General features: G+C 28.7%; 1 non-coding gene across 1 annotated transcript; it reads right to left on the reverse strand.

Annotated features, from left to right (window-relative positions):
- Window positions 1-6,267: 6,267 nt before the first annotated feature.
- Window positions 6,268-8,398, reverse strand: LOC107452164 (uncharacterized). The gene is made up of 4 exons (XR_011637488.2): window positions 8,382-8,398; window positions 6,874-6,950; window positions 6,467-6,510; window positions 6,268-6,356 (listed from the first exon to the last, which is right to left on the reverse strand). It is a non-coding gene; the product is annotated as an uncharacterized LOC107452164 (transcript).
- Window positions 8,399-12,347: the final 3,949 nt, after the last annotated feature.

Genomic DNA, 12,347 nt, shown 5'->3' on the forward strand with positions numbered 1-12,347 from the left:
ATTATTTTTATTCCTATCACTACTATTTTGATCAATAAAAAAAATATATCACAACTATGATAATATGTATAACTATGTTTTAGTTGAATTTATGAACTGTTACAATTGTAAGTTGGGACAATTGTAACAAGTTCACGACTGTCAAAAATTTTTAATTAATAATATAATAACATTTAAAAAAAGGTTTTTTTTGTTTCCAGTAGAGGATAGTCTACTTTACTCGTCTGTCAATTAATACTAATAATATATTGAATTATTTGTTAGTTAAAAATAGTTCAGTTAAAAATGTTACAATTGACCCCACTCTCCTCTACAGAAAAACTTTAAAAAAATCTTTCTAATCCAGAAACATTTTATATCACAATTTTATAAGGTGTGTCACACAATTGACGTGATTAACCATCTGATCAATGGTTCCCTCATTCGTGTCAAGAGATTAATGATAATAATAGGATTGTAGGTGCAAGAAGAATACTGCCCAGATTAAAGATCTTATCAGGAAGATGATTGAATGAAGTGCCGATTTATCTATTCAGACTTCTTTCCTTTTGAAGCAGCAATTATTGCCATAATGACATGTATTATGTCATAGGGTGTTATTTCATAAGAGAAAAATTTGTTACTAAAGATAATGAATTAAAGACTAAACTCATTTTTTTATGTTTGAGCTGTATAGAGCTAAGAGATCTGTTATATCAGAGAATTTGTAAGATATGTTCAATGTTGTAGTTTCTTCTTGTTAAAATTTTCATTTCAAACCATAATATCATTTCATAAAAAATTGCCGTAAAACACTAAAATTAAAAATTGAATTCCTTTTTTTTTTTACCTTTGACTGGCATAATAATTTTTAAAGAGATCAGTAATGTGAAATATTCGTTCTAATTTGTGATTAAATTTCAAATAACAATTTTACAAAAAAAAAATTGATTAAAATATAATAAACTTAGGCATGAATGCCTTATTTAAATTTAAACTATATTGATATAAAGCTATATGATAATACGAGACCCATAATTGAGAATTTTATTAAGAACTAAGCTCATTTTTTTTATGTTAGAGCTGTATAGAGTTAAGAGATCTGTTATATAAAAGAATTTGTTAGATTTGTTCAATGTTGTAGTTTCTTCTTGTTAAAATTTTCATTTCAAACTATAATAAAATTTCATAAAAAATTGCCATAAAATACTTAAAAATTAAATTACTTTCCTTTTACCTTTGCCTGGCATAATAATTTTAGAAGAGGTCAGTAATGTGAAATATTTGTTATACAATATCTTCTTAAATCAAATATCTTCTTGAAACTTTTGCTATACAAACTGCGTCATTGTAAAAAGAAAAATTATGATTTGAAAACGGAAATACTCATAGCATTTATTTAAAAATTAGTTTTCATGAAAATAAAATAAATCCGAAACCTAGTTTTGGCTTCTGTATTGAAAGTAACGGTTCAATGCCGGTGTTCTACTGGACATTAAAATAACTTTACGTCTGTATACATTTGTATAATAGTAAATAGAATGAAATGGGTATTAGGAATAATAATAATAGAAATAATAAGAGAAATAGACATTAAAATAACTTTTTAACTTTATAATAGTAAATGGCATGAAATGGATAATAGGAATAGGATGTTCATTGCAATTGAAGGGTATAAAGCTCATAAACTGTATTTCTAAATCTTTTGTTTCTGATCCTTAAAATGAATACAAATGCATTTTTAAACACGTAAATTTAATTACAATTATAACTCTTAAGTTGTTTAGTGCTTACCTGGATAATTTAATGAATGATATTTTTTAATTAAATATTCTATGCATAAACTCTTGTTTACAATATTAAAAGATGGAAATAACAATAATGAAAGTACGAAAGCTCAAATTTTGAGAAAAGAAAATGCGTATATTTCTCTATTATTGACTTTAAAGTAAAATTTTATAATAAAATAGCAAAGCAAATGCATAAAAGTAGTACTGTAAATTTTTTCTGATTATTTCTTAACAAAAACATTGTATTCAATTCTACTCAGGTTGCAATATAGAAAAATAATTATAAACATTGAAATTTAATTATAAAAGAACCTAAAAGAAAAAATGACATTTAAAGAAAAATAAAACAATTGTTAAACGTAAAAAGTAATAAAATTTATTAAATGTATACATTTTTGTTTTTTTGATATGAACCATTTTCCAAGAAAAGACATTATGTAAATGCGATGTAATTTCGTATTTCTGCTGAACCAGGACAAAATGTACTTGTTTTAATAAAATGACATTTTCAAAGAAAAAGAAATGTTTTTTCCAGGAAAATTAATTTGTTATTCCATGGACAAAAAAATATCAGTTATTTGTGCTTTTTAAGCCTTTAAAAAATATGGTAAATATAATATCAGATGTTTTTGACATTTTGCATCACCGCATTTATTAAAAAAAATGGATAACACGTGTTTGGTATAATATCAGATTTAAGCACATATAAGGAATGTTTAGCATCTTGAAATTGAATTTGGAATAATCATATTTCGCTTCTGCGTCTTTTCGTTTATGTTTGAAAGAAACAAGTTACATGAGTTGATATATTCTGAGTAAAATTAAATTTTATATTATAGAAATTTGCATATTAAAAAGTAATATAATAAGGTACTAAGGCGAGCTTTAAAAGCTTGAAAGTTCTTCAATTTTCCTCAATTGCCGAATGAGGCATGAGAATGTTTATAATAATATTATTTGTATTTGGCAGCTAATGAAAAAAGTCTGATTGGAATAACTTTAAAATTTAAAAAATTTCAAGGAAATGTTATTTTTAATCCTAATATTATTTTGCATCCTAAGACAAAGTTAAAACAAATATTAATACCTTACAGTAAACGTTCATACACCGAAATATGGTTGTTTAAGAAAAGAAAAAAAAATTGAAAGAAAAGATACTTTTATTTGCAGTGATCTCCAACAATGTTCCGCGTTTATTTTATTTATGATCCTGGAAACTTCTAAAAGCTTTAAGCCTCAATGATAAGTTCGAGAAATCGTATGACCTAAACATTTCTACATTTGTGAAACGATTCTCTAAATATTAATTGAGAATCTTAAAAAAATGCTTTATATATATATATATATATATATATATATATATATATATATATATATATATATATATATATATATATATATATATATACGAGTGTGTGTTGACAAGAGCCGGCAATCTAGGAGACACACGGGCAATTCCACCTTCTAACCGAGGACGTTCTCGGTTAGAAAATGGTATTTTCGGACTCAGGGGGTCATGAAATAGTCCCAGAAATTTCTCTAGCAAAATCAAATTTTGTCCTTGACTGTCAGCTATCAACGCTGTGTATAAAGAGCCGAGTCGAAGTGTGTATGCGTGCAAAAACGACGTCCTCGGTTGGTCAATAAAACCACACGTTCAGCGGGGGTCCTCGTTTGCACTGAGAAACGGCCTACTCGGAAACACCCACCCCGGTCTTTTTCGTATTTAGCGAATAAGCTTGAAACAAATTAAGGAAATGCTTAAACATATTTACATACGACGTTAACAGACATTTTTATTGCTTAAATGTGCACTTCATAACAAAAAAATCGACGCACCAAGAAGCAATCATCCGATTGTTTCTTGGTGCCAGATTACAGTGGTGCATGGCTCGATCAGGCATGAATGATGCCAACTGGGGACGTATAGTCTTTAGCGACAAATCCCGCTTCCAACTGTGTCCTGACGATCATTGAAGACGTGTTTGGAGACGCACAGGGCAGAGGGGGGATCCTGCCTTCACTATTGCACGCCACACCGGCCCTCAACAAGGCATTATGGTCAGGGATGCCATTTCCTTTGACAGCCGGATCCCTTTGGTCGTCATTAGAGGTACACTTAATGCACAGCGGTGCGTCGACGACGTCCTAAGACCTGTTTTGCTACCGTCAAGTGGGGCTACTTCGTGCAAATTTGAATTTGGCACTTTTGAAGTGCTGTTATTCAGTATTATGTTTTTTTCACGTTGAAAATGAGTGGAATTTGAAGATAGAAGTCTCCTCTGTTTCTGCAAACATTTTTTGGAATTTCAAAACAATCTCAGAGTGTGTTTTGTTCATCCAATGTTAACTACTCTCCGAGAACATCGGACGTCGAAAAGTGAGCGTGGAAACTTTAGTTGCGAAATGCAAAGACGTTGATAAAACAATTGTAGTAAGTGCAAATTTTTTTATTTATTCATTAATAAGCAATTATATCATGTTAGTGCAAAAAAAAAAATTAAAATTAATAACAAATAAACGGAAAATGAAAAAAATCCACTGTGGGGCTACTTTGTGCAAAGTTTCATTCATTTTTTTTTTTTCGGCAGAAACATTGTCAGACGTTATAAAAAAATACCTCGAGAGAGAAATTACCGTGATTACACTTTAGAAAAGCTGCAACAATGTTTGCAAGCAGTTGCTGGTGGTATGTGGATTGCAGAAGCTTCTCGGAAGTACGAAATCTACTGAAATACTATCTCTAATGAAATTCACAAGAAGCACGTGAAACGTGATGGTAAACTATTATTTTTCTTCTACAAAGGTTTTCTAATGAATTAATCAAACGATTTAGCACATAAAAATATATTTTATAGGACATCAGGTGATTTTGACAGAAACTGAAGAGCAAGTTCTGTTGTGTTCATTCAAGCATGTTATGTTCAAATTTATAAATATTATAAATGTTAATAAATATGTAATAATTATTATTTTTGAAATTTCATCCATTTCAATGTTCAAAAATGTATATGGTTTCCTTTAGTTTAAACTCTAATGTTTTGAAATAAATATTCTTTTTAAGAAAAAATTCTTTATAAAAAATGGTTTTTTAGCGCTGAAAATTATTTTCAAACTAATATCTTTACATATCTTGAAGTTATTGTTATTAAAAATGTCAATAATTAACTTTTTTAACAATTTTACATCAATATTTTACTATAAACATGATTTTTAAACTGAATTCGTGTGGTGGCTAGTATCCAGGTTAGAGACTTGTCAACACCTTATTGAGTTTGTTACTGTAACTCTGCAATAAATTATTCAATTGATCTGAAATTTTAATCATTTACTATTCAGTGCATTGTCTTCCTATCCACCATTTTTCGTTTTAATCGGACAACCCCTTCTTGGTGCGTCGATTTTTTTGTTACAGAGTGTATATGAAAGTTCATTAGTTAATGCATAGGAATAAATAATAATTGTTCCTATTTGAAAAATTATCACACCTATATTTTAGTTACTTTTTTAATATGTAAGAAATGCATAGAAAATTTTCCGCACTATTTTAAGAGAAATTAATGATTTTCTTTACTTTTATTTTACTGAAGGTGCTTGTATGTTTGTAAAGAAGAATATGTTAATGAAAAACAATACTGCTATCTGGTCATTATTAATTAAAATATAGTGATTTAAGTTTAAATTGTTGAAAATCTCTCCTTTTTTTCATTTCTTTAAGTTTGACATGAATTACTTTTTTTAAAAAGGCGGCTTTTTCGAAATTCGCCTTATACATATTTTAATACTTACACACTCTTTAAAGAAAACTATTTTTATTACTCTTTCTCACATGATAAGACTTCTTTTAATAAATTGTAATCAAATGACTGTAATTTCGTTGATAAAGTAATCTAGTGATTACATTAGAAGCTTTTAAAATTTAATATCTGACATTTTTTTAGACAATTAAAATTAAACATATTTTGTAATTAAATTTAATAAATTGCTTTCTGATAGAACATGACACTGCAGTTTAAAATATTAGACAAATTATCGAACATTAGCTATATCATCCAAGTTGGGAAATCATTTTTTTAAATCAGAAAATCTATATATTTTTTATTCGAACGATAAAATTTTCAGATAAAAAAAAATTGACCACACGAATAGACACTAAGATCAACATACGATTAACTTTTGACTTTCGCCATTCTTTTTTCTAATTGCTCCACTGTGGGATACGCAGACTCCTGGTTAAGAATATTAGACTACAATTAAATTGCAATGATTAATGCTGATCCTATATGAAAAATTCACCAAGCCCTCCAGAGTGAACCCAGAATAAACCTAATTTTAGAATCAGTGCAAATATTTTATCCTACATCCGCTGTGCCAGTTTCAGGACCCTAGCACAAACGGATCTGAAGTTTAAGAGAGGCGCACACAAACACGCAAACGCTTTATTTCACTAACATATAAATATGTTTTGTTTTGATAGGACCAAATAAAAACAAATCTGTTCATTTCTTATTTAATTTTTATTCAACATTGAATAACACTGTTGGTATGCAGTTTAACATGTTGATTCCCTTTCAGTAAATCCAAAACCTGAAAAAAAATTTACAATAAAAAAAATTCTTTTGAATTGGAACTTACATAAATAAGTTTGTCTTAAATTGGAATTTAATTGGAAATGTGGGCTATAAAAATGTCCTTACCCGTTCTTACTTGTCGACTACGACCTCTCACATCTGTTATTATCCTACAAGATTAAATGATTATTTCAAATAAGCATTTTCTAATATAATGAAAAAATCAATTATGTAATATAAGTTGAATAATTGAATTCCTTAACTGAATCTCAGATTCAACTTTAAAAAACTGTAACTAAAAGTTTAATATAAAATTTAATTTCAAAGTTTTTATTCGATTAATTTATTCAAGAATTGATTTCTAAAATGCATTATAAATTTCATTTCAAACTAAATTTTTCGTAATATGTTAGTACTGTAAGTTAAAGCTTACAATTCTATTAAAAATTTTTAAAAAAATTATTTTTTATATTTGTTTGTATATTTTTTATATTTTGATAAAATTGATTTTTAAATAATTGATTTCAACTTACAAGACAGATCAGACCAGCTTTGCAAGGACAAGCCATGGTGTAATATTCGTCACTGTTTGGTTGTTCACAGAGTTCACCTGAATATTTAAAAATGGAATTACAATAATTTTAAAAATATATGTTTGTAGCTTGTTACTAAACAAAAATTATAATCAAATTTATAAATTTTTATTACTCTCAGAAAATGAATAAATGCAACTGATAGATTTAGAGCAGTTCAGTTGCAAGATCGTCACTAGACTTTTCGACCTTTTTACTATTTTATTTCCTTGATGCCCCAAGGAAAATGAATCACTTAAAAATGAATAAATGCAACTAACAGATTTAAAGTAATTCAAATGTAAGAGAGTCACTAGACTTTGCGACCCTTCTAGTGTTTTACTTCTGTGGTGCTGATGTCCCTAGAAAAATTAATCATCTAAAAAAATGAATAAATGTAACTGATAGATATAGAGCAGTTCTGTTGCAAGATCGTCACTAGACATTGCAGCCCTTTCATTATTTTATTTCTGTGGTGCACCAAGGAAAATGAATCACTTGAGAAAATGAATATATGTAACTGATAGATATAGAGCAGTTCACGATAAAGAGCATCACTAGACTTTACGACCCTTTTAATGTTTCACTTCATTCTGTCATTGCGTTCTATTATTGAGATAAGTATAAGCATTATAATTATAAGCATATATTATTGAGATAAATATGGTTTCTCTTTTCGATTTTCATCCTTAGAAACTTACAACTTGATTTTATAAACCATCAATAATATTTTATAGGGGTTCTTTTAATATCCCATTTCCCTTGCACCCCTAGGAAAGCAATTTCTTAAGTCCCTCCCTTATTCACTACCCATTGAAATAAATGTAGTTTTACTACTTTTCTAGTTTTGTTCCTAGCCTTTTATTTTTCGTTGGTTTATCCTGCGAATATTGTACTGATTCATTTAATGTAGACATTATTAAGGATCCCTAGCAATGTGGAATTCTGCGTTGAAGGAACGTGCTTAAATTGCCATTTAAAGACGTTTAAATAAGTCTTTTTTTTCTGAACCTACAATTTTGAATATAATGAAGTTTATCCTTTTACTAAGGTCCCTTAGAAATGTAGAAACTACTGTCTTCTTTTCTATTTCATTTATACAAAAAAACTGAAATAATATTTGTAAATTTCCATACAAGCAATAAACTTATCAAGAAAAAAATAGATAATTATTAAAAATTAAAATTTGCAGTTAAAGAAATGAAATGAAATTTTTATCTCAGCTTTCAGGTACAAGTCAATCAACTGATTCGACTTGAAGTTCGTTTATAAACTTCGTTTATTCCTTTGACGGTTTCTTTTTTATCTTTTCATTCTAACTCCCTATTACAACAAAATGTGTAATGCGGTATTTACAGAAAAAAAATATTTTTTCATTCTGAGAAACCTTGACATGTACTTGATTCATTCGGTAAATTGAACAATTCGGTTAATCAGCATCTGGATGAATGGCACTTTACTGTACTAACCTTCTCCAGCCAAAAAACAAAAACAAAAAACAAAATATCCACAAAATCTGTGGAAAGATGATCCTGTACAGCATTGGCCTTCTCCGCAAGGGGACTTACCGCAGTATTCAACGGCAACAGCTATCTCCACCTATAATTGATATTAAAACAAAATATCACTTATAAATATTGTAGTTCAGTATATGTTGCAAGATTGAAGAATCGGAGTTGAAAAGTCGGAGTCGAAAAATGGTTTTAATGAAATCGGTGTTGGAAAAACTTTTTCGACTCCAACTCCGGTTAGCTTAAAGTTAGGTCTTAATAAAATAAAAATTTTGATCTTATAAAGATTATTCAGGCAAATATTTATAAGTATGCAAACAAAAGTATTGCTCAAATTTATATTGTAACAAATATTTAAATCATAACTTACACAGTGAAAAATTTTAGTGTATCTCCACACCAAAAATGGTGTCAACCCCTTCTTACACCAATAAACTTTTGCACCACTTTATGTAAAAATAGCCGTCAACAATTTAGTTGCTCAATAACTTTTAAAATTTATAAATACCGTAAGATACACGTAAGATTCAATAGAGTTATTTTTACAATAGAATATAAAGTACGAACCATAAGTTTGGAATGCATATATACACAAATTCTTAAAAAAAAATTAGTTTGCAAATCAAGCTATGCGCATCACAGAGAAAATCCAATACGAATTAGAACTAGGCTTAACAAAACGGAAGCGGATAGAAATTACACATTACGAAGTCACTTAATACTGCTTTCAGAGATTTAAAAATCAAATAATAATTATCCTTATTGCCTAACTAAAAACATACCTACATATTTAAAAGCGAACTTTTATATCTGTTGATAACCATAACAAATTCAGGCTTCTTCATTCCAGATTGTAAACAAACCACTCGCAATATTCTACTGCCGTCTGTTGATATTCAAAGATCGCCAACATTGGTGACTTCGTGCATGTTGTAAAAAGATGAGAGTTAGGTGCAAGATTGCTCAATTTTGGGTGTTTTAATTTAAATTCAATCGGCCCGATTTGGTATTTACCCGGAATAAAGTGTTCCTTCACACAAATTTTCAGGTTGTTTAATATCATATGCGAAAAGATGTTGGACCACAGTTTTCACAGTGTATCTGTTACCGTTAAAGTATATAATGCAGTTATTTCATAGAATACCTAGTTATTCCATGAAATAACTGATCGTGTCCGTTAAAGTGTGTAATATGTTATTAATTTGACACTTTAACTAGTTATTCTATGAAATAACTAGGTATTCTATAAATTAACTAATGAGAGACAATTAAAATGAAACAGAAGCAATTTATCTAATTTATGCAGCGTATAAATAGTATTTATGGAAACGTACCATAAAATCATTTGTTACAACAAGGATTACTGAAATGACATTGAAATTACAAAGAACATTATCTCTAAAACAAAAAAAAATTTGTTGACACACTGGGTTTTGCACGAACATTTTTTAAATCCCTGACCAGTACCTAAACTTAGAGCTGTAGCAACCGACCGGAGCGATATTTCTACATCCGGTACTTCTTCGATTTTAATTCATTTTTGTTCGCAGACACTGAACTGGAATGGGGAATATAATTGTTTTATGCAGCCGTTTCTTGTGCCCAATTGGAAAAATCCTTCTTCGGTTATTTTTATGATGATAGCTAAAATAGATTTGGCATCACCTTTTCCTCTGTCAACTTCAGGCACTGGGATAGGGATAGTAAACCCCACAAAAACCCCACTATTTTACACTTTAACGGGCTGCAGATCGTTATTCTATGAAATAACTAGTTAAACCATGAAATACAAGAGAGTTTTACACTTTAACGGACACAATCAGTTATTTCATGGAATAACTAGGTATTCTATAAAATAACGGCTTTCATACTTTAACGGTAACATATCAAACATTTAATTTATCATACCTGAATGTTTTTGAGCTTATATATGATCAAGCTACAGAAAAATAATAATAATATTTCCATAATAATAATAAATTTCAATTCAGAATTGTGTATCTTACTTGAAAGGTTTATTTAAATGAACTCTATGCATCATTTGTAATAGTTTGATGGTTTATTTTTCTAATAAGATGTTCCCAAATATAGGTAGGTAAGCGTCAGATATTGATATCTATCTCTTTTCTTACAGTACGAAGGTGTTATGTTAAGTCTATTTCCTTAACCGTTACATTAAATGTACTTTTAAATAAAACACCTTTAATCCTAATCATGCTTATATAAATTGAAATTAATATTTAAGTCGAAATAATATTTCCCGAAATTTTGGAGAAATCTTCAATAGAGTATAAGTCGAAGTCGAGCTCTCAGAGTAGTCTTCTGAGTTGAAAATTTCAACAATCAACCTCATGGCTCCGATATATGATCAATACTCTTAATTAGTCAGTTTGCTGAAAGTGGTTAAGCATTTTATACAATCCAAAAGAGTATTTTAAAGCCATATTTCTATTTATGCCTATACTTTATTCTACCTGTACTATTTTCTACTTACACCTATTCTAGCGCTATTTGGAGCTACATGAAACTGTTTTATGTTTTGTGAATGCTATTTTATTTAATGTTAAATTATTCAAAACTCAACAACGTCAAAAATGTACTAATTTTAAGCAATAATTTAAAACAATTAGAAAAATCCAATTAAATTTAATTAAGTTAATGTTTTTTATTTTTCTATTTTATCGCATTCGTAAGTTTTTTTTTCTACGAAGCTGCGCATTTTTATGTAAATATCGAATTTTCTGGCAATGCTTGAGCCTCGTGTCTGAGGAGAGGACCAAATTTATGATCCTGACTTTAAAATTAGGAAAAAAATTAAAGAATGTAAAAAATTTGAAAAAGACTAAATAAAAGCATTCCCAGAAAATCTCTTTTCTTTTCAAAATATTTCTGAGTACCTCGTTTCACCAAACTTTGTGATTAAAGAAAAAAGATAGTTTTTTTTCCTCCAATGCCTACCTGGATAATGACCTAGGTCACACAGGCACCTAAAGGGCAGATTTGTTGGCCACTCTTTCAAGGGCACTATATTAGGTGAGCCAACGTTGCTCCCACAGAAAGGACAGATAGTACAGAGAAGGAAAGAACGTCGATGCCTTGCCCGGGATTCGAACCCAGAACCTTTTTGATGCAAAAGCAGTTCCCTAACCCCCACACAGGCCGGTCGGCGAAAAAGATATGTAAAATTCCTGATATACAAACAAATCTATAAATTTCTAAAATTTCTCCCCTACCTGAAGAAAAATGTAATTTAAAACCTCTCTTATTCTACTAATTATATTTTTAATTTATAATGCATTGTCATATGGAAAAGTTATATTTTACAAACGAAACAAGTTGAATTTGAAACTTAAAAAACAATTCACAAAATTGGAAATTTTCTAAATTTTGTGCATTTGAATTGGCAGTCAAAAATTTAAAACTATAAACGCAATTCAATGTTATTTTTTTCTCTTAAACTAAAGAAAATGCTTTATTTGATTCGATAATTTCCTATTCATGAATCCTAATTTTTGAAGAATTAGTGAAAGTGAATAAATACTCAAAATTTCAGAAAAAAACTGAATTTTAAAAATAGAAAATTCTAAAGATTAAATTAATATCAAAAATATAACAAATATATTAAATATATATGCATAAGAAAATTATTCATATATGTATCCTAATTTAGGAAATACGAACGTATATTACATAATGTTATATACATAATGTAATATAAATGATTATTAATTACAATTACTAAATATTCAACGAATCAAATAACTGCTATTAAAAAAGGTGAAATTTAAAACAGAATAAGCATATAGTAAACTTTACTTACAGCGCAGACTACAAAAATCAAAGCTGCTAGGTATCTCATTTTGTTGAAATCAATTTTTTTCATACACAGATGAAACTAAAATTTTAAAGCCACTGCAGCCCCTA

Source organism: Parasteatoda tepidariorum, chromosome 10 (genome assembly GCF_982258835.1).
Source record: "Parasteatoda tepidariorum strain Cologne lab strain chromosome 10, Ptep-v5.0, whole genome shotgun sequence".
NCBI classification, from domain to species: domain Eukaryota; kingdom Metazoa; phylum Arthropoda; class Arachnida; order Araneae; family Theridiidae; genus Parasteatoda; species Parasteatoda tepidariorum.